The sequence below is a fragment of the Gorilla gorilla genome, chromosome 1 (genome assembly GCF_029281585.2).
Source record: "Gorilla gorilla gorilla isolate KB3781 chromosome 1, NHGRI_mGorGor1-v2.1_pri, whole genome shotgun sequence".
NCBI classification, from domain to species: domain Eukaryota; kingdom Metazoa; phylum Chordata; class Mammalia; order Primates; family Hominidae; genus Gorilla; species Gorilla gorilla.
In genome coordinates, this window is record NC_073224.2 from 14,360,337 (window position 1) to 14,383,513 (window position 23,177).

At 40.9% G+C, this 23,177-nt stretch overlaps 1 protein-coding gene across 12 annotated transcripts in view; it reads left to right on the forward strand.

Annotated features, from left to right (window-relative positions):
- The window catches only part of RGS7 (regulator of G protein signaling 7), a 590,397-nt gene that overhangs the window by 226,635 nt on the left and 340,585 nt on the right, over positions 1–23,177 (forward strand). For 2 of the 12 annotated variants that reach the window (XM_063707302.1, XM_055380333.2), the window contains exon 1: positions 6,442–6,796. The exons of 9 other annotated variants lie outside the window; for them this stretch is intronic. The gene's annotated coding sequence lies outside the window, so the exon portion shown is untranslated. Of the gene's footprint in view, positions 1–6,339; positions 6,797–23,177 lie in introns of those variants that run through there. One more of the 12 variants, XM_055380337.2, reaches the window with a different exon arrangement.

Consider the following 23,177-nt stretch of genomic DNA (forward strand, 5'->3'; position numbering starts at 1 on the left):
TTAGTCTGTATCCCCACCCAAATCTCATCTTGAATTGTAGTTCCCATAATTCCCATGTGGTGTGAGGGACCCTATGGGAGGTAATTGAATCATAGGGGTGGTTACCCCCGTGCTGTTCTTGTGATACTAAGTTCTCAAGAGATTTGATGGTTTGTAAGGGACTTTTCCGCCTTTGCTTGACACTCACTCCGTCCTGCCACCCTGTGAGGAAGGTGCCTTCTTCTCCTTTGTCTTCCACCATGACTCTAAGTTTCCTGAGGCCTCCCAAGCAATGCAGAACCATGAATCAATTAAACCTCTTTCCTTTATAAGTTACCCAGTCTCAGGGTTTCTTCATAGCAGTGTGAGAATGGACTAATACAGTGAATCTGTAGTGGCCCAGGGATCTGCATTTGAGTGTGGCATTTATGACAGTTACAGCACGTGGGGATTCCCAGCTCCTTGTCCCTGGCTTGGCTAGGCAGATTTGAACTGCCTCATGGCTATTTTCTCCTGGGCTGGCCCTCTTAGGAAGCTTCACATGAGTCTTTATTCCTTTCTTCCCCTCACTCCTCATCTCATTCTCCCAATCAGTAGAGAATTTAGACAGTTAGCAATTCATAACTCCAATCTGAATAAAGAACATCTACTAAAAAACGCCTGTATGGACAGGCTCTTAGAGTAATTGCACTCCTCTGGGTTAGGGAGAGCTGCTCAGATGACTTTAGGGAAACTGGAAAACACTTTTACATTTTTATGTTGTTTGGGGTGAAGGTGGTGGGAATTGTCTCCTACTGCAAGTGAGTACAAAGCAAGGTAGAGAGTGACAAGTCCTTGTGAAAAGCCCAAAGTGCTACAAGATCAGAGGTGAACAGATACTAGTGGGTAGCGTTGTGTCAAATATGTCTGAAGAAACTACTTTAAGTTAATCATTAGCACTAACCCTTTGTTTTATGCATAAAAGTGCTGGTCTTAGGTTTCACAAAGGAGTTTTGCTTATCCCCTGTATCAGAGTCCCAGCAAAAAGGAGAAGACACACTCGAAAAATGAGAGTTAAAGATGCTCTGTCCAGATTGGGCATAGTGGCTCATACCTGTATTCTCAGCATTTTGAGAGGCCAAGGCAGGAGGATTGCTTGAGCCCAAGAGTTCAAGACCAGCCTAGGTCACATAGGAAGTAGGAAGACCCTGTCTCTACAAAAAATTTAAAAATTAGCCAAGCATGGTGGCACTTGCCCGTAGTCCTAGCTACTCAGCAGGCCAAGGCGGGAGCATCACTTGAGTCCAGGAGTTCGAGATCAGCCTGGGCAACAAAGGGAGATGCTATCTCTATTCTATTTAAATAAATAAATAGTTAAAAAGAAGCTCTCTCCAGAAGGGTCGACAAGGTTAAGGGACCCATCAGTGGGTGGAGAAGAATAAGGGACCAGTCACCCAAAACAGCCCTTACCATCTCTAACCCTGAAGGTATGAGAGGAAGGAGCTCCTGGTAGGAGCTTTCAAGGGTATTCAGCCCCTTGAAAGGGTCTGCTTGGCCAGAATTAAAAACTAGGCAGGGAAAGGCAGTGGCTACTTCCAAACTGCAGCCCACAGTGAGGGAGCAGAGGAAAAATGCTCTTCAATGTTGCTCTCTACCTGCCTGTGTCTCCATCCGAAGCCAGACACAAGGGATCCTGGTACAAAGTCAGCCTCCAGAGCACAGATGAGGGGAGACAAGAGAGAAGAGCAGGTCTGGAGGGCCATCAGGAACATCCAGCAGGCTCTTCCTCTGCAGGGCTGTTCACATAAAGGGGTAGCACACAGAAACAGGACAATTATTGGGTGCCATTCTCTAAAAGAATCCATGCAGGCTGACACCAAGGTGATGGTTATAAAACCAAGACAATACTCTTAAGATCAGAAGAGTTTTTTTCTAAGTTGGGGATTTATAGTGACAAGAAAAGATTAGTTGCGAATAGTCAAATGAATGTATTTTGAAATGAATGCTTTATTAGAAAGCATGGCATAAATGCATGAAAAGACGATGAATATCAGTCGTTGTTAGGGAAATACAAATCAAAACAGTGAGATACCACTAAACACTCAGAACAATGGTTATAATAAAAAAGACAGACAACAAGAAATGTTGGCCAGGATGTGAATAAGACCCCCTCACACTTGCTGATGGGAATATAAGGTGGTGCAGCCATTTTGGAGAATGGTTTGGCAGTTTCTTAAAAATGTCAACCTAAGTTGACCATTTGATCCAATGATTCCACTTTCAAATATCCACTATTTACCCAAAGGAAATAAAAACATATTTCTAGCCAAAGAATAGCACATTAATGTTGGCTGAAGCATGATTCACAGTTATTTCTAAAGTGGAAACAACCCTAACGTGTGTCACAACTGGTAAATGGATAAACAAAATGTAGTACATTAGCACAATGGAATGCTATCTGGGAAAGAAATAGAGGAAGAATAGAAGGAAGGAAGGAAAGAAGGAAGGAAAGATGGGGAGGAAAGGAGAGTGGGAGGAAGAAAGGAAGGAAAGAGAAGGGAGGGAGAGAGGAAGGAAGGGAGGAAGAAAGGAAGGAAAGAGAGAAGAAGGGAGGGAGAGAGGAAGGAAGGGAGGAAGATGGGTGTGAATGAGGAAGGGAACAATCTACTGACACATGCTACAACATAGATGAACCTAAAAAAAAAATCTGCCAAGTAAAAGAAACCAGTCACATATTGTATGGTTCCATTTATATGAAATGTCCAGAAAAGGCCAATCTGTAGTGACAGAATTTTGAGACATTTTAAATTTTTTATAATGTCTCCCTTCTCGTTGGTCCTGGAATTCTCGTTGGTCCTGGAATTGAGTGTTACTGATTGTTTTGTATCATGTATTACAGAAAAAAGCCTGGAGTTTGTGATTTGCTTAATGCCTGGTGCGTTTGTTTAGCTTTAATCTGGATTATGGGGATTTGTTATATTTTTTTAAAAAAGCATATATTATGAGGAAAAACATGGAAAGCTGTTAACAAAAATGAAGATAGCAAAAAATGGAAATAGCCCCCAAAGCTTTTAAAGAAATATTTTTGAAGAGAACTTCTAATCATAAATGGAAAGGGTCGACATGAGGATTAAACAGAGGATATAGACAATAAGCAAGACAGGTGAAATAGAGGAGGCACCGGCTACGGAATCACCTTAATTCTCAAACTCTAAGTATCCATGGCTCTGCTACAGCTGGACCAAGACAACAGATGTGGTACTTCCAGTAACCAAGTTCCACAGAAGCCAGGCGTGTGTGCAGTGGACTCTCCCTGCGGGCTGTGTGCTGTGTGGCATTCGTGTTGCCCTCTTTACTCTCCCCTATACACATGTGAGGTGCTTGGCTCCATGTGTTCAGCTGTGTTCAGCTGGTTCCTGATCCTGAAGATATTCCTCTCCTCTCTTTCCTGCATCCTTTCCAACTCCTCACTGAAGATCCCCCCACAATTTTGGTTGACTGTGACATCTCCCATTTCTGATACCTGTATCACTTACCTGTGTTATAACTTTTGGTTCTTGATTATATTACATTTAGGGCTTGATTATAGTTTAGTTTGTTATTCCCTAATTTCCTCTTTTTTTTTTTTGCTTTTGTTTTTGAGATGGAGTCTTGCTCTGTTACCCAGGCTGGAGTGCAGTGGCATGACCTCAACTTACCGCAACCTCCACCTCCCGGGTTCAAGTGATTCTCCTGTCTCAGCCTCCCAAGTAGGCTGGGATTACAGGCACCTGCCACCACACCCGGCTAATTTTTGTATTTTTTGTAGAGATGGGGTTTCACCATGTTGGCCAGACTAACCTTGAACTCCCGACCTCAGGTGATCTGCCCACCTCAGCCTTCCAAAGTGCTGGGATTACAGGGGTGAGCCACGGTGCCCGCCCGTTATTCCCTAATTTCTTTGTGTTTATTCATATGATCTTTTCACATGAAGGCCTTCAAGTTCCTTTTGGGTAGCATGTAAGCACACACCTTTGTAACTCATTAGAAGCAGTGATATGATTTGTAGTATTTGCCAGTTGCTTTGGTATAGATACTCCTGCCATTGCCAATTTCAAGCTTTCAATTGTTTAACAGCTTCTCACATAATTCCTGAAAATTTAAGGATCAGCTCCTTTGAGCAGGTGTGTGCCAGCTCCAGCACATACTGCATCCCGAATTGAGCCTAATGTGACTGGCATCCAGCAGCCTGCTAGGACAGCCTGAGTTGGCCTGTGATGGAAGTTGTGGCAGTTGAACATTCAGGATCTGATAATGAATATAAAATTTGGGAGCTCAAAGTCATAAAACACCACAAGTAAGCGCTTACATATTTATATTCCCTAAAAAAACAATAAAAGGAACACAATAAATAAAGATATCAATAACATTCTACATATCTTAAATCATTAATAATAGGTTCAGTGTTGTTAATTTGGTTATAATTCATAATTATAATTCATTAAAGTTGTTTAATGTAGACTTTGTGTCACTTTCTGATTGTAGCCTTAGAAATGCAAAGACCTGGGAAACATAAATTTCCCTCAAGGAGCTCACAGCAGGAGAGAAAGAAAAGGAAAAAAGAAATGCCAGTAAAATACAGTCTTTGATAGTACAACATTGAACAACATAGATCCCAGAGTTGAGGGGAGAGAGGAAGGAGTAGGAAAGAATAAGGATAAACTTCCTGAAGATATGACGCCTAAACAGAGCCCTCAGGGACCATACATCCCTTAGAAATGTCTTCCTCAGCTAAGGTGGCCACAGCAGCTGAATGTAATGCACATTGTTTAAGAATTAGCTTTATAATAGAATTTTGCGTTTGCTTCAGTAGGCATCATCCAATGATGACGCAAGCCACCAACAGATTAACAGAAAGCTCATCTTCATGGCTTCTTTGGTGCCCTTCTAGCTCTAACATATGAAAATTACACATTTTTTAATGCAAAGGAAGGAGAACATAGCCTGGACGCCAAAGCATTGTGAACACTAAGCAAGAATAATATGATGCTCATTTGTAATTTTTTTTACATGTGAAATCACAAATGCACTTGAGCTGAACTAAGGCAGTGTCCAAAAGAACTGAAAATGAAATCAAGGTAGGAACAAAACACGTAATCTTCTTTGTTCTCTACAAAAGAGAGGATAGCCATCTTCAGGTTTCCAGATGGTTTTGTTCTGCCATCACCCGGCCTTTCGTGGGTGGTGCCTAGGAGCTTTGTGACTATAGCTCAAGATCGGTGCGCAGTGCCACTTGGCCCCTCACTGTGGGACTGTGCTGTGGCCACAAAAGGCAGGAGAGTGCTCCAGAGTGACACTCCCCTCTACCCCATGAACATCCCCCACCTTATCTCCAAAACACTAGGGCAGGTTTTCACAAGGTGCCATCCAATGAAAATCTCCGCTGTGATTCCTTGTGGAGAGGGTGAAGACCAATGTTCAAAGATGAGGATTCCTGGACCCCACCTTAGAAAAAGACTCAGAATCTCTGGGAGCTGGGCCTTGAAATCAGTATTTTTATCAAGCTCCTGAAGCAAGGAGGAGCTTAGCACAGTGTCTGACACTGCAGACTGTCTATACATGTTTTTTAATTGAACAAAACTTATCTTTCCTCCACCATCTACCCTCACCCACTCGAAAGAGCTTCACTTACCGGCTAGTGAAGGGATTCGGTGGACGATAGATCTGATTTGATACATTTTATTTCCCCTTAAAAAGACTCATATATTGTTTGTAACACTCTGTCTTTTATTGTCCACAGTCAACAAATTTTCTCATTTTTCAAATATGTCTTTCTTTAGAAAAACAAACTAGTTTTTTTTTTTTTTTTGTCATTATCATGTAACCACCCAAGGGATTCGTCCTGTCACTGCATAAAGAAAGGCTACTGGTCGGGTGGCTGAGGCAGGAGAATTGCTTGAACCCGGGAGGCGGAGGTTGTGGTGAGCTGAGATCCCGCCATTGCACTCTAGCCTGGGCAACTCTGTCTCAAAAAAAAAATAATAAAAAAAGGCCACTGACATTGTAGTAGAGAGTTTAATAGACACGAGGCCGGCCACACCACGTGGGAGATGGAGTTCCCACTCAGATCATCTTGTTCAAAGCTCTTTGGTTAGGGGTTTTTCAAGGGCAGGTTTTTTCCACAAGAGCCTGCCAAACCTGGGAGCCCCAGAGTTTAGTATCCTTTCTCCTTAGGTAAACACAGGGCCATTATTCCCTCAAAAAAGAGTTGCAAAAAGATAGGGGAGGCATCCCAGAAGTGGTGAGTGTAGGGTTTTTGGCTCGAACCCAAGAGCACGCCAACGGACAACACGAGGCCGTGTGGAGCAACATGCTGCTTTTTTTGTTTTTTTTGCTGTTGTTGTTCAGGCGGAGTCTCGCTCTGTGGCCCAGGCTGGAGTGCAGCGGCGCCATCTCGGCTCACTGCAAGCTCCGCCTCCCGGGTTCACGCCATTCTCCTGCCTCAGCCTCCCGAGTAGCTGAGACTACAGGTGCCCGCCACTACATCCGGCTAATTATTTTATATTTTTAGTAGAGACGGGGTTTCACCGTGTTAGCCAGGATGGTCTCCATCTCCTGACCTCGTGATGTGCCCGTCTTGGCTTCCCAAAGTGCTGGGATTACAGGCGTGAGCCACCGCGCCCGGCCGCAACATGCTGTTTTAATGAGCGCCTGGGTGCAGGCGGTCTGATGCCTAAAATGGCGTCAGCCCCAAATGAGGACAGGACAGGGGTTTTATAGTCCTCTGTAAACAGGAAATGTCCCAGACTGACCTGACTGCTACGTAGTACCCGGACGGCCTCCTTCTCCATCTTCAGAGGTGGGTAGGTGTCTTCCGGCCGGCTGTCGTCCTGCTTCTGCTGTCTTGCTGACCCACGCTGCTGATGCAAGCGGCCTTGCGCCTTGGGACTGGGCCTGAAAGGGGAGGAGTTACTCATCTCTTCAAGCTTTCAGGCCCCGGGGACAATCTTTCAGTGAGGAATTAGTAAAACTCCTTTTCCTTTCTAGTTGTGGTAAATCTTTCCCTCTTCTCAGCACTCTGCTTCAACTCTCTCCCATTCATTTCCCGCAAGCCCCTCCCCTCTCTGGGAAAAAGTAGGGCATTTTCCCTCGTGGGCCTTTTATAAACAACAAGAGTGACTTCTGCTTCTACGGCGTAGGTGTGGGGATAGTCATCTAATATCCATTCTATTCTCAGATTTCTCCAGATTTCCTTCTAATTCAGTATTCAGTCAAGATTCACGCATTACATTTGGTTGTTACCTCTCTTACGTCTTTGTAGTATACAATAATAATTGCATTTTATATACATATGTAGATGTTCAAACACCACACACACACAAACACAATTTACTTTTGGAAGAGTTCAGGCTATTAGTCTAGTAGAAGTCCCACGGCATTCTGTCAGTCTGGATTTGTCATATGTTTCCCCGTAGTGTCATTTAACTTGGTTTCTTGGTTTCCATGTAATTTGGAAGATAGGTCTGGAGCAGCACTGCCCGACAGATCTTGCTGTGAGGATGGCTGTTCTTCGTTGGTGCTACCCAATACAGTAGCCACCAGCCATATGTGAGAGGGCTAGGATGATAGAGGAAAAGAAATTCTAACTTATTTAACTTAAATTATTCTAAATTTAAATCTAAATAGTCACATGTGGCTAATGGCTACCATATTGGGCAGTGCAGGATGGGATGCTTTATTAGATCCAGGATAGACATTTTGGCAAGGATAGATGATGTCGTGGACTTACTGCTTTCCTTTGCTGGAGGGCATCTCATTCATTCTCTGTCTCCCTTTCTCTCTCTCTTTCTCTCCGTCTGCCTCTCTCTCTCCCTGTTTCTTATTGTGAACTCATGAGTGCTTTTTGAAGCTAGTTTTTGAATTCTTTCACATAGTTTGATTTAAATTAGTGTTTGGCACAACAAATTGTCACCAGTTCACCTTGACCAAACCTAGACTTGGTATTAACTGGTTTGTTTTTTGTTTGTTTGTTGTTTCTGTAAAGAATGGTATTTAGAAACCAGGATCAGGGAACTAAATTTGCTTGTTGCTACTGTGTCAATGTTTCTAAACCCTTTCAGTAGAAACCCTAAGGGAAATTACGTTTATAATCTTTGGTTCACACTATATTTTTCAATTCAAATTTAATATTACAGAAAAATTAAGTGGGAGAAAATTAATATTATGAGTGTTCTTTTTCTTGGTTTCTTTTTTTTATATTTGTATCTCCTTTCCTTTAGAAAAAAAATCATGGTGGCTAATATTATCAACCTATCTCTTTAGTTTTCTACAATATTGTCTCAAAATTAGAATATCACTACTAACAAACCCATTAATAAATTTAAGGTATGCTTTCAGACCTTTTCTTTTTTTTTTTGCCCTTAGACTTATACATCCCATTAAAATGGGTCAAAGAACTATTTTCAAAAATTATTTGAAATAATTATTTTTTTCTCTGTGGTTTATCAAATTGATATATAGTCGATTTCATTTATTGCTGTTTATATTCAATTTTATGTAAAAATGGTTTTATTTTTCTCTTATTTCTTATGATTACATTTTCTATTCTTTATGAATGTAAATAAAAAGCATTTCACTTGTATTGTAATTTTTACAATGTACTACAATACAATTATATCACAATTTTTCACAACTTTTTCTGTAGAAAATGTATTCTAGTATTAATAAGTTGAATTGCTGGGTGCAGTGGCTCACGCCCGTAATCCCAGCACTTTGGGAGGCTGAGGCAGGCGGATCACGAGGTCAGGAGATCGAGACCATCCTGGCTAACACGGTGAAACCCCATCTCTACTAAAAATACAAAAAATTAGCCGAGCATGGGGCGGGCACCTGTAATCCCAGCTACTTGGAAGGCTGAGGCAGGAGAATGGCGTGAACCCAGGAGGCGGAGGTTGCAGTGAGCCGAGATCGTGCCACTGCACTCCAGCCTGGGCGACAGAGCTAGACTCCGTCTAAAACAAACAAACAAACAAACAAACAAATAAATAAATAAATAATAAGTTGAATTATTGACAGACCTTAACAGTAAAACCCATTTTTTAACTTTGAGATTGCGTGTATTCTGTGAAATTTGAGGCTAATATATATCCCCTACCAAAAAAAATGGAAGTACCTCTTCTCCAAAATATGTGTCATGGGCTTTCATGGTGTCCTGCACTTGTGACAACTGTATTGATTATTTCGTTGTGGGATTTGTTTTTTTCCTTTAATTTAAACAAACATTGATGGAAGCATTCCTCTTTGCCAAGTATTTTAGTTCTTGTTAATTACTGATATAGCCTGTAAACTGCATGGGGACAGGGGTCCTGTCTGTCACATCCATCCTGTCATCCCCACTCATAGTACCTCTGGCCCAGCATAGGTGCTCCATAAATGAATATTGAATCATGGATACATGATTAAACAATTCTCTGGGCTCCACTCTCCATGTGGAAATGGGAGAATCATTCAGTCAAATCCGTGTTACATTCTAATAAAATTCTGATGCATGGCCACCTGGAAAAAAATTGGGCCTCCCTGCGCAGTTCTTTTACATTTTAATGATCTCTGTGTATGCCACTTAAATACAAAATAGCCCTCAGGTTTTCAAAGAGGATTAAATTGTGTTTATGGGAGCCTCTCATTAGGGAAAAAGTGATCAGAATACTTGGCTCTTGGAGCCTGGCGGTCCTTTGCGAGACATACCACACGAATAGACTACCACTCTTTCTATTAAGGACAATCCGTCACATTTTCCAGTTGGGATGGATGATAATGCCACATTTAGTTTTCTGTACTTCTAAGCATCATCTCTTCTTAACAGGATGTGTAATGTGATTCAAACTGATGTGATGAGGCAGACCATTAACGAAATGTCTTTCAGTCTTTGCTTGATTAATAAATATTTCCTCTGCATTTTATTATGGGCAGCTTGCAGAGGGAGCCAAAGTTTATTGCTTTTTTGTTTTTAATCAGTGAAGTAACATCAGCTATTATGCATAATCAGTTCCAGCTTGTACATTTGTAATGTTTTGATTTAGAATAGTAAAAAGGAAAGAGGACAGTGAAGGCTGCCACCTTATGAGAGAAAATTCTGGTAAATGCATGACAGTTCAGGTGTCTCTCATTTTTGCTTTTTAAATGCTTTTCTACTTTGCCCCCAGCTCCCAGACATATATCTAAAAAGAATCTCTTTCTTACACCTACCAATTTTTACCAGTCTTCTGCAAACAGTAGTTCTCAAAGTGTGGTTCCCAACCAGCAACATCAGCCAGTGTAGCCTGAGAAATTGTTAAAAATGCAAATTTTCAGGCCCTACATAGTCCCACTGACTTGGCAACTCTGGAAGTTGGGTCCAGCTGTCTGTTTTTACTGGCCCTGTTGGTGATTCTGATGCAAACTCAAGTTGGAAAACTATTGTTCTAGAAAGAGTGAAATAACATCCTCATCTTAATGATTAGATTCAAGTAAATGAGTAGACATTCAAATTCCCTTACATTTCTAAATTGTCATTTGGCTTTTTTTTCCTATGTGCTATGGGTGTTTAGTTTAATTTGAGAATCATTATGACTCATGCATGACACTGGAAAGGTATTTTTATTTTCAAGGTACAGAGAGTAAAGTCTAATGGAGAAAAACACATTTTACTCATTTTAAAAAAAATGAATCATGTCATTGGCATAAAGACGTCATTCTTCAAACGGGCGTTAAATAAATCTCTGTAACAAAGTTAATGTGGCTTTCTAAATTGCTACCATCATCATGATGTTACAGCCAGTTCTTCCAGAGTAGAATTATCTGGCCTCTTGGGGTTTTTTTTTTTTTTTGTAATTAAGCTTTTTATCATATTATTTTGCATTTAACTGTTATTAACACATATCATCAAAGATGGATAGGACAGAGAAAGGAGATGTCACCTTTGGATTATATCTGAAAGGGATGTTAAAAAAATAAAAAAGAAACCAAACACCAAATCCAACCCTTAGTGATTCAGATAAGAAAGCAATGCTCAGGGAAGTTAAGTGACCTGTAAAATTCAGATATTTTGTGTTTTAGTTCAGTATGTTTTCCACTGTTTGTTATTAGTAGTTCTTGTCCCTACTTAGAAAAAGATTTTAGAGTTATCAACTCAGAAATACCTTTTTTTTTGGCATGAAGTCATGAGTGAATTTGACCTTAGCATTTTTCTTACTGTCCCTCTTCTCACTAACAGACATGGACAACTGAAAGCTACCTAAAGGATTTGTAGCAGTATTTACTTCCTCAAATGTTGCCAAGCAGAATAGCAAATTCATTCCAGGACATTTTTTAATGTGTCAAAATCATCCTAGTTCTTAAAAGTATCGGAAATGAACAATGGTCCATCATACAGTTAAAAGCATTGGTTCAGAGCCTAGTTTTTTTTTTTTTTAATTTATGTTAATCACTTAAAATAGGTAATTGACTCTCAAATTAATCCCTGGAAAATTAAAGGAACACCTGGTGAAGTATATTATATTTGGGCTTTTTATCTAAAAGTGGTTACCAAGTGGGTTCTTGCTGGGCTAGAAAAATTCTAACCTCCACTTCCATTTTTTTCTCCTTTTTAAAGTTAGCCAAACAATTTTCATGCCACATAGAAGTTTAATAGCTCCATCTACAATGACACATTGGCAATCTGAAGGATGCACTTGCTTAGCAGTGACAGAAACTTTCTCACTATATCCTTGCCCTAGTAATGGCTTCAGAGAGGTGGAGCATAGTGATGGTAGAATATCAAAATTTGCAATTCTAAAATACTCAGAAGACACTCAGTTACATCTTTAATTTGAAGTAATAGGAATTCTTGAAAAGCAATTTTAAAATAATATTAGATCTCAGATGCACTTTGGTTGATTACCTGAGCCACCTCCCCCACCCCTTTGCTAAGATGCTCCCACGTGCTTTAGGGCAGTGCAGGGGGTTTGTAGAAGGACCAGCAGCATCAGTAACACCTGGAAGTTTTTTGGAAATACAAACTCGTGGGCCCCACCCTATACCTACTGATTTCTGGGCTCCACCCAGAAATCTCGTTTAATAAACTCTCCAAGTAACTGTGGTGCTCACTCAAGTTTGAAAACTGCTGCTCTTTAGGGGGTTGATTATGTCTGTTTTATTCTCTCTGCCGGTGATTATTGGCTTATAAAATATACTTAATGCAATTCTAGCTGTTGTGACCTAAAGAGATTTCTTCTGTGAGGGTGCTGGTGATGCTTTTTTGCTACTTAGAGGAAGGAAAAGTAAGAGGTTGACGCTATTTTTGCCTTTGGGCACAGGCATGTAAAAATGTGATAATGTCCTGGCCGGGAAGGTCCCATGCTGATGAATGTAGAGTCAGAATACGGAAAGAATCTGACTTAACCAAATCTGAAATCATCCTGCCTCGGGACTTTACTTCATTTTGTGAAATTTAAAAACAAACAAAAAACCTTTTACTGCTTGAAGTGTTTTGAGTTCCGTTTTTTTGTTGTTTGTTTGTTTCTAGTAGCCAATATCCCCTCAGTGGTACACTTGAACACGCAAGGTCATTTATGGCATTTTGCAAGAAAATCTTATGGTGAATTTCAGTGTTACTTATAGCATGGAGACTGAGGGTAAGAAGCTCACCTGTTTTTATATCACTTCTGTTTTAAAAACTTTTTCAAAATGTTAGAGAAGTATAATTTGGAGAAATTATCTAAAGTTATGTTTAATTACGTCTCTCCTCCATGCTAATTGTGTATAAATAGCAGTTGTCCTTCTGTTAACATTTTGAAGAAGGGATATCAATATAATAATCAATTTAGTTGTTCAACTGGTATTTAATTTGCTTTCTTTCTAGCCCCAAGGGAACATATCATTGTGGGGTAGGGAAATGTAAATTAATCCAAAGCTAAAATATCTTAAGAGTTATCACCCCTTTGTATGAAATTCCCTACTTATTCCTCTGAAGAGTTTTATTTTTTGGCTATTATTCTGCATGTCCAAATAGCATTTAAATACTCAATTTCTGGGAAGTTGCTTTATAAAATAATTTTGAAATATTTTATAGAGATGTAAATTATTTGTATATATTTACATATATACATATACTGTGTAATTTATATTTTTGACATTATAAAATATTTTCTGAGCTTTTAAAATTTATTTATTTATTTTGAGACGGAGTCTCGTTCTTTTACCCAGGCTGGAGTGCAGTGGCACAATCTCGGCTCACTGTAACCTCCGCCCCGGGTTCAAGTGATTCTCGAGCCTCAGCCTCCCTGGTAGCTAGGACTACATGCTTGCACCGCCACCATGCCAGGTAAATTTTTGTATTTTTAGTAGAGACAGGGTTTTACCATGTTGGCCAGGCTGGTCGCAAACTCCTGATGTCGAGTGATTTGCCTGCCTTGGCCTCCCAAAGTGCTGGGATTACAAGCGTGAGCCACCGCACCTGGCCATTTTTTGAACTTTTTTTTTTTTTTTGAGACGGAGTCTTGCTCTGTGGCCCAGGCTGGAGTGCAGTGGTGCAATCTCGGCTCACTGCAACCTCCACTTTTCTGGTTCACGTCATTCGCCTGCCTCAGCCTCCCTAGTAGCTGGGCCTAAAGGCGCCCGCCACACGCCCGGCTAATTTTTTGTATTTTTAGTGGAGACGGGGTTTCACCATGTTAGCCAGGATGGTCTCGGTCTCCTGACTTCGTGATCCACCCACCTCAGCCTCCCAAAGTGCTGGAATTACAGGCGTGAGCCACCACACCCGGCCCATTTTCTGAACTTTTTAGATAACATACTGCTCTATATTTCCTCTTCAAATCTATGCAACTGTACTTTTTTTTCAAGTATACTTTTAAAAGCTCAGTGTTATTATTTTTGGTTGAAATTTATCATCCTCTTATCTTTCTGAAATATACTAAATCATTTGAAGAGAATAATCTCCAAAACTATGTTTTAACATCAAATACATATATCTATATACTAATATTTGTAGTCAACACTATTTAAACTTTTACTTCTATTAATTTCAATTGATAAAATGGAAAGTTATTCTTTTTTTAAATTTTATTATTATTATACTTTAAGTTTTAGGGTACATGTGCACAACGTGCAGGTTTGTTACATATGTATACATGTGCCATGTTGGTGCGCTGCACCCATTAACTCATCATTTAGCATTACGTATATCTCCTAATGCTATCCCTCCCCCCTCCCCCCACCCCACAACAGTCCCCGGTGTGTGATGTTCCCCTTCCTGTGTCCATGTGTTCTCATTGTTCGATTCCCACCTATGAGTGAGAACATGCGGTGTTTGATTTTTTGTCCTTGCGATAGTTTGCTGAGAATGATGGCTGTCGAGTAGGGATTATTGACGGATTTAGTAATTTATTTTTAGCTTCATAGAATTGTGCTTTCTATATGACTTCAATCCTTAAAATGTGTTGAGACGTGCTTTATCACTAATATATGGTTACTTTTTATATTGTTGTATATGAGCTTAAAAAATATGTATTCTGAAAAAATAGCCCAAACATTTCAAGGATTTTTTATTTGTCAGAATAACTCCTATTTATACTTCAAGACTCAGTTACCTCCTCAGGTAAGGCTTTCCTGATAGTATCAAGCAGAATTAGATGATGCTTCTTCTGGATTCTCTCTATGATATTACCTTGACATTGAGTTGAAATTTAAATGTTTATGTGCATATTCTCCTTAGACCATAAGATGCTAAGGCCAAATTTATCTTCTAAATTACCTTTACTACTGTACCTAATCTAATACTGTACCTTTCACATAGTGGGCACTTGGAAAGTGTTTCTGGAATGAAGGAAGGAAGGAAAGAAAGAAGTGAACAATAGTATGGTGATATATTAGGTTTAATTATATGCCTAGGACTCTACAAGGTTGGTTTCTATAGTTAGGCAATGCTGTCACCTAGACCAAAAAAAAAAAAATCAACTTAAGGTTGCTAAATAAAGAATGCACAATTCGAAAAGGAGAAATAATTATAGCTAACATTTATGTAGCATTTCTCTGTACCGGGCACTTTCCTAACCTCTCTAGTGGGTGTATGGGGGGCTGGAGGTAGGAGGGGTAAACTCATTTGATCCTCATAATAAGTCCGTGAGAAGGATATTGTTGTATTTAGCACATCTGTTTTTCAGATGCTGAAGCTGAGGCAACAAAATGCTGAGTAACTTTCCCAAGGTCAGTAACTAGAGAGTAGCAGAGCTGCGCATTTGACCCAAGCAGGCTTGATCTAGAGCCCGTTGCATGAACTCCCGTGCCCCATTACAGAGCAAAAAATATAAATGGGGCCAGGCATGGTGGCTTGCACCTGTAATCCCAGCACTTTGGGAGGCCGAAGCAGGCGGATCACCTGAGGTCGGGAGTTCGAGACCAGCCTAACGAACATGGAGAAACCCCGTCTCTACTAAAAATACAAAATTAGCCGGGTGTGGTTGCGCATGCCTGTAATCCCAGCTACTCAGGAGGCTGAGGCAGGAGAATTGCTTGAACCCGGGAGGCAGAGGTTGCATTGAGCCGAGATTGCACCACTGCACTCCAGCCTGGCAACAAGAGCGAAACTCTGTCTCAAAATAATAATAATAATAATAATAATAATAATAATAATAAATAAATATAAATGGGAAACCTCAATTATTCCCATTTCAAAGAGCAAAAGCTGCCACATTTGAAAACTCTTTGTAAGGCAACGTTATCTTCTAACTCTAGAACGGGGTCACCAAGACTCCAGGTCCCAGCTTAGCTTCTTCTCTGTGCTCCCTGTGGGCAACCTTGGGAGTCACTTAACTTCCGTCTCTCTGGGCTCCATCTGCACACTGGAGATAAGGGCATTTTTTCCTCTCATTGGGGGAAGCTGCAAGGATTACTGAAATAATGTCTGAAAGCACTTTCAGTTCCTAAGAGGAAATAAGATCGAGGTAGAAAAAAGGATTTAATGTATGCCTGCCCTGATCCTTTATAAATTAGATAGGGAGTATCTCAGCCCCAGGCTGCTTCTATACAGGGTCACCCTGAAGAGGACCTTACTTAGAGTAATAAATATTTACACACTTATTATTTTCTAAGCACCTACTATGTGTCTAAATTAGTTCAGAAAAAGAGAGTGTTTTTTTTTGTTTTAGCAACTGGCATGATAATTTTTTTCTAACTAGAGAAGTGCCTTTGTTGGGAAAATTCCTTGCAGAGCATATTTAGGATAGAAGCTGAAAGCTGAGTGGGAGGGATGCTGTTCTGTGGGAGAGCAGAGGAGGAACCCTTGGTGTTCTGTGGATCAAAGGGAGGATGAATTCAGCGTGTGTGTGTGTGTGTGTGTGTGTGTGTGTGTCCATGTCTTTGTGCATGTCGGGTATCTAGATGATTGGAGGAAAAAGGGTCAAAGACCTAGAGAAATTGGAATACTGTGCAGTGAGATATAGCCCTCTCATTGTTATCCCCTTAAATATTACATGAATTCTAGGAAACCTCATAAAATGCTTAGAGCGAGTAGCATTGTTATGGAGACTGGTAGAAGAACTGAGTTTGGACTCTGCATGGTGCAGGCCCAGAAAATGACCACCTGTGTGGGTAGAGCTAAGCCATGAAAAGAATGACCACAAATCTCCAGTTGGCTTAAGACTTCTTCACACTGTCCAATGGGAGGGTCAAAGCAATCCTACATATACCGTGAGGACACAGAGTCCCCAGCTGACATCTAGATTATAGCTCATGAAGTAAAAGGGCATGACCATGCAAAACAACCTGCCATCCCAAGTAGTATTTTCTGCCTGATGTCTTGGGAGGGAGCAAATGCTTTAGTCTCCAAGGGAGGCCTCACACTTCTGTATATAACCAAGTTTCTTCAGGCCTCAGCAGTTAGTACAGAGAGAATCCATTGATGAGTAACAAGTTCGCTGGCTTTTGCCTCTGCCTACCTGCAGCGCCTGCAGTGTCCTATCACTACTTCCATAGCTCTCCTGGGAGGTCCCGAGATATGTCTCACATGTCCACACAATTGGCTTAGCTCCCAGGGGGCCCTTCCTGTTTCTGCTGGTGACCAAATGGGCCCTGTGCACTGGGCATCTCCTGCCACGATTCAGGTCCCAGCAGACACCACTCTGCAGGAAGCCCTGAATGGTTCTAAAGCATTACTGCTGGCTTCCATCTAATGCCTCCACAGTTTTAATAGAACTGCCTTGTACTAAAGGTAGACGTTTTCCTTTGAATGCCACCCCTAACCCTCTATCCCAGCCTTAAGAGGGAATAGGGCTATCCTCAAAACCACTCTTCCATCTGTTGACCAATGCTTTTATAAAGCTTGATAGAAGAAAACAAAAATGCATTTTCTGGTTCTTGTTTTCTTTCTTTTTTATTTTTTTCAAAGAGACAGGGTCTCTCTCTGTCACCCAGGCTGGAGTGCAGTGGTGCAATGGAGTTCACTGCAGCCTCAACCTCCTGGGCTCAAGCGATCCTCTCACTTTAGCCTCCCAGGTAGCTGGGACTATACGCATGCAGCACTATGTCTGGCTAATGTTTTTTTTTTTTTTCTAGAGACGAGGTCTCACTAATGTTGCCCAGGCTGATCTTGAACTCCTGGTCTCAAGCAATCCTCCCGCCTCGGCCTCCCAAAGAGCTGGAATTAGAGGCTTGAGCTACCATGCCCATCCAGGTTCTTCTTAAGAGGGATACTCTCTAAGCACATCCCTGGCTTTCCCCCACCCCTTTATTAACGCTTGACCTAGGAAATTGGAGTGATTCATTTCATCAGTAACTTTCAGAAAAATATCTGAGTATGTTTGGTTCATTTTTCTTCCTCTTTTGGTCAAACTTTCCCCAAAGGGAACACATTCTCCTGCTTCTCCAGGGGCAGGCCCTCTTCTAAGGTGAGGGTGGACAGCATGGCGGGGATGCCCAGTCCCGTGCTACCATGACTGGGACATAGGTCTGCATCATTCTGGGTTGAGCATTATTCTGGGCTTATTTGATGCCAAAACCTAAAGCCATGTTCTCTTTTCTTTTCTTTTTTTGAAATGGAGTTTCACTCTCGTTGCTTAGGCTGGAGTGCAATGGTGCAATCTCAGCTCACCACCACCTCCGCCTCCCGGGTTCAAGTGATTCTCCTCCTTCAGCCTCCAGAGTAGCTGTGATTACAGGCATGTGCCACCACACCTGGCTAATTTTTGTATTTTTAGTAGAGACGGGGTTTCTCCATGTTGGTCAGGCTGGTCTCAAACTCCCGACCTCAGGTGATCCACCCGCCTTGGCATCCCAAAGTGCTGGGATTACAGGCGTGAGCCACCGTGTCCGGCCCATGTTCTCTTTTCTTGCCCCTGAGCCTTTGATTGATTGTTTCTTAGGGAGAATCCACTTGCCAGGATGTGGGTCATAATTAGAATGGTGGGAATAGTGGCATCGTCTCTGCTTCATCCAGCCATAACTGCCTGAACTAAGGCAGTTATTTTATGGACAGAAAGGAGCAGCTGGGTTGGGGAGGCCTTGGTGAGGTAGATGGGCTGATTAAATACTGAATGAGTGATGAAAAAGAGGGAGCTGTTGATCCAGCCAGACTGAAGGCCTCAGAGCCAAGGGTGTTGCTGAGGCTAAGGACCTGGGATCTGCAGCAGGTCAGGCTCTGGGGCAAGTCATCAAAAAGCCCTGATTGACACCACCCCTGTTGATGTCCTCTAGGGTTCCTGAGCACTTGTGAGAGTAGCTATGTTGAATTCCAGAGGTCTCTGTGATTGCACAAAAGCAGGAAATTTCCCTCATTTATTCATGTGTCTGACGATCACTTATCAAGCACCTGTGTTTACAGGTGGTCCCCAACTTAATGTGGTTCGACTTAGGATTTTTCAACTATACCGTGGTGTGAAAGAGATACACATTCAGTAGAAACCGTATTTTGACTACCCATATGATCACTGTGTTTCTCACTTTCAGCATAGGAGTCAATAAATCAAGTGGGACATTCAACACTTTATTACAAAATAGGCTTTGTCTTAGATTCTTTTGTCAAACTGTAGGCTAATGTAAGTGCTCTGAGCACAGTTAAGGTAAGACTAGGCTAAGCTATGATGTTCGGTAGGTTAGGTGTTTTTTTTTTTTCTTTTTGTGATGGAGTTTCTCTCTTGCTGGCCAGGCTGGAGTGCAATGGGGCGATCTCAGCTCACTGCAATCTCTGCCTCTCGGGGTTCAAGTGATTCTCCTGCGTCAGCCTCCGAAGTAGCTAGGGTTACAGGCATGCACCACCGTGCCTGGCTAATTTTTTGTATTTAGTAGAGATGGGGTTTCACCATGTTAGTCAAGCTGGTCTCAAACCCCTGATCTCAGGTGATCCACCAGCTTGAGCATCCCAAAGTTCTGGGATTACAGGCATCAGACAGTTAGGTGTATTAAATGCATTTTTACTTACAATATTTTCAACTTATGATGAGTTTATCAGGACATAACCCTGTGGTTAAGTCAAGGAGTATCTGTGGTACACACTAGGCATCCAGATTGGGGAGAGTAACGAGAATGCTAAATAGAAGGTATAGGTACTAACTACAGATCACATATTCATTTAATTTTTCACTCTCTACTCCTTCAGCTTGCCAACAGGATGAATGAAGTGCCAAGGGTTGAATTACTTTTGTGTGAACTTACTGAACAATGTCACTGAAGATAGCAGCTGCATTTGCATAACAAAAGCAATGTATAAGTGATTTTTCAAAAAAGTAATAAAGCAGTCTTGGAACAGAACTTAATAATTACCTTCAGAAAAAGAATTAAGGCTGGGCACAGTGGCTCATGCCTGTAATCCCAGCATTTTGGGAGGCTAAGACGGGAGAATTGCTTAAGCCCAGGAATTTCAAACCAGCCTGCACAGCAAAGACCTCATCTCTACAAAAAATTTAAAAGTTAGCCAGGTGTGGTATCATGCACCTGAGGTCCCAGCTACTAGGGAGGAGAATCTGCTTGTGCTAGGAGGTTGAGGCTGCAGTAAGCCATGGTCTTGCCACTGCACTCTAGCCTGGGTGACAGAGTGAAACCCTGTCTCAAAAAAAAAAAAAAAAAAAAAAAGAACAATTGCAGCACAGGTGGATAGACTAGCATATATATAAACTCTTTCTTCTCTAAACTTCAAAGTTCCAAGCTTATCATGATAAGAAATTTAGAGCAGTATATTCTCCTATAAGCTTCCAAACAACCCTCTCTGTCATCCACCCTCACTCCCAGACATATTATCCTGGAACCATAGCTTGTCACCTTTTATGTGGGGCTGCATCAGTTATAACATACATATTCAAACAAGTTTTCAAGTGATGATTTTATTGTTGCTGCTCTTTAGAGACTTTGTTTTTGTTTCTTTTCCTTTTGTTGTCCTTTCATCGCTCAACCTAGACGCATACATACCTCAAGGTCTCTCCCAGGTGTATTGCACTAAACCTTAGCCCTTGAAATTCTCCTGCAAAACATGGTTCTGCAGCTATGCTCTTTTGGAAGCACTGCAAACCATAATTCCTTTTTAGAGATATTTGGAGCAAGTTAGAAAAGTAAAATCTCTGAAAGGTTTTTGACATCTGTCCAGTACTTTTTTTCACCCAGTATTTTACAATTTGGCCTCTGAATTCTTTTTCCTGATATCATCTATTTACTGTTGAAATCTGTGAAGCAATCTTCAGAGTCAGGAGCCCAGGCAAGGGGAGTAATGGAGTAAGGAGTAAGTGAGATCATAATCCAGAGAGAAGTGGAGGCTATCTCATGGAGAGATAACCTGTTAGACCTGGAGCAAAGCTTTCTTCTGGGGTCTAAATATAGGTACGGTGTCCTCGCCTTGAGTCTTTCTCCAAAGTCCAAATTGTAGTGTGAAGCAGGCTTACTTAACCTATTTAAAATGCGCCTCACTCGTGCACCTCCACTGTAAACCCTCTATCCTCCATTTCTTAAACTGTGGACACCAAACTCCATAGCCTGCTGCTGTGCTATCAGGAGTGACCCTTTACTTGTCAGCTAGTTTCCCTATTTTCCTCTCTATCTAGAGGCCGTGGCTTTTCTAGGCCTGAGATCATTTTGGACACATATGTGTGCTGGTAAAAAGATCTCTGTACAGTACAAAATTTCCCCCTGTAAGAATTTCACAGTTTAGGCCAGGTGCAGTGGCTCATGCCTGTAATTCCCACACTTTGGAAAGATGAGACAGGTGGATCACCTGAGTTCAGGAGTTCGAGACCAGCTTGGGCAACATAGCAAGACTCCATCTCTACAAAAGATAAAAATTAGCCAGGCGTGGTGGTGCACATCTGTAGTCCCAGCTACTTGAGAGGCTGAGGCGTGAAGATTGCTTGAACCCTGGAGTTCCAGGCGGTAGTGAACTGTGATCGTGCCACTGCACTCCAGCCTGGGCAACAGAGCAAGACCCTGTCTCTAAAACAAAACAAAAAAAATTACCAATACAACATTAATTGATAAGTAGACCTATGATGATAGTGGTATGTAGAGAGCAAGGTGTGTGAGAAAAGGCTTCTCAAAGCTCCTGAACTTGAGCAGAATCTTGGAAGGTAAGCCCATTTTCACCAGGTAGGCAGGCAATGCCTTGGAGGCCTGAGGATGGCTCACCTGGGAAAATGATTAAAAACTCCAGTGTGGGAAGGATGGGGATTGCATTGAGGATGGTCAGGGCCTCATAATATGCCAAATACTTTGAGCTTTATCCTAAAGTCAAAAGAGAAAACCAAAGTATTTTCAATAAGAGAGAAAAATGAGGAGATTTACTTAAAACACGCCACTAAGACCACAGTGTGGAAGATGGCTTTGAAGAGATCAAGGCACTGCATACAAAAGTGTGATGTGCTGTTATCTGAGTTGCAAACTGAGCTAGTCATTGTTACTTGAAAGAATAACTGAAAGACAAGCTCTGCTGTTTCAGACATGAATATTTGGCACACTTTTTTTTAATGGAAAGAAATAAGACTGTCATTTCAAGAAAAACAACTGACAGTATTAGTTTTCAATAACAAACTTGTGAGTGAAAGTTATAATTTTGGAAAACTTGTAATTGTCACGATGAGCCTGGGAGCTTTCCAATAGTAAAAGGCTTTTCTCATTGTATCAGTGGTGATATTAACAAATGTCATTTTGGATATTGTATGATGAATTGTGTCAGCATTTAAGAGATCTGCATAACTCAGTGCATCAGTATTTTCCAAGTCATCAGTACATGCCATTCCTGGGTAAAAAGATCCATTCAAAGTCCAAAATAGGAGAATGAATTTTAATACAGTAGGAGTATGAAAAGTTCATTGTTAAAAGTTTCAGATTCTACATCTCAGGTAATCACTGACTACTACCTGTGGAGTTTTGGTATAGTAGCAGAGAAGAGTATCATTAATTGTTTGATAAGGCTACTAAAAATCCCTTCCTTTTCAAAGCATTTTCTGTGCAAGGATGGATTTTCTTCAACTAAAACAACATATTGCAACTGATTGAATGCAGAAATAGATGTGAAAATCCAGCTGTCTTCCAAGCCAAACATTGAAGAGACTTGCAAAACTGTAAAATAATGTCATTCCGCTTACCAAATATGTTTTGAGAAATATAGTTAGTTGTGATAGATATTCATGTTACCATGTAATGTACTTATTATTATCATTTTAATGAAGTAATTAATATATATTTTTACTGATTATTTTAATTTTTTATTTCATAGCTGGTAAATTTTTAATTTTTAATTGTTTTGTTTTATTTTATTTTACATTTTGGGTGAGCAGAGGAGCATGTGCATGTTTGTTAAATGGGTATGTTGCGTACTGATGAAAGTAGGCTTCTAGTATACCCGTGGCTCAAAGAGTGATTATTGTATTCAACTGGTAATTTTTCAACCCTCAGCCTCCTTGCCTCCTTTTGGAGTCCTCAGTATCTATTATATTTTCATCTTTATGTCTATGTGTACCCATTGTTGAGCTCTCACTTATAAGTGAGAACAAAAGGTATTTGGTTTTCTGTTTCTAAGTCAGTTCACTTAGGATAATGGCCCCCTCTCCTCCATGTTGCTGTGAAGGACATAATTTCATTCTTTTTTAAGACTGTCTAGTATTCCATGGTGTTTATATACCATGTTTTCTTTATTCTGTCAACTGTTGATGAACACTTAAGTTAGTTCCATGACTTTGCTATTGTAAATAGTGCTGTGATGCACCTATGAGTGCAAGTGTCTTTTTTATATTATAAAATGATTTCCTTGG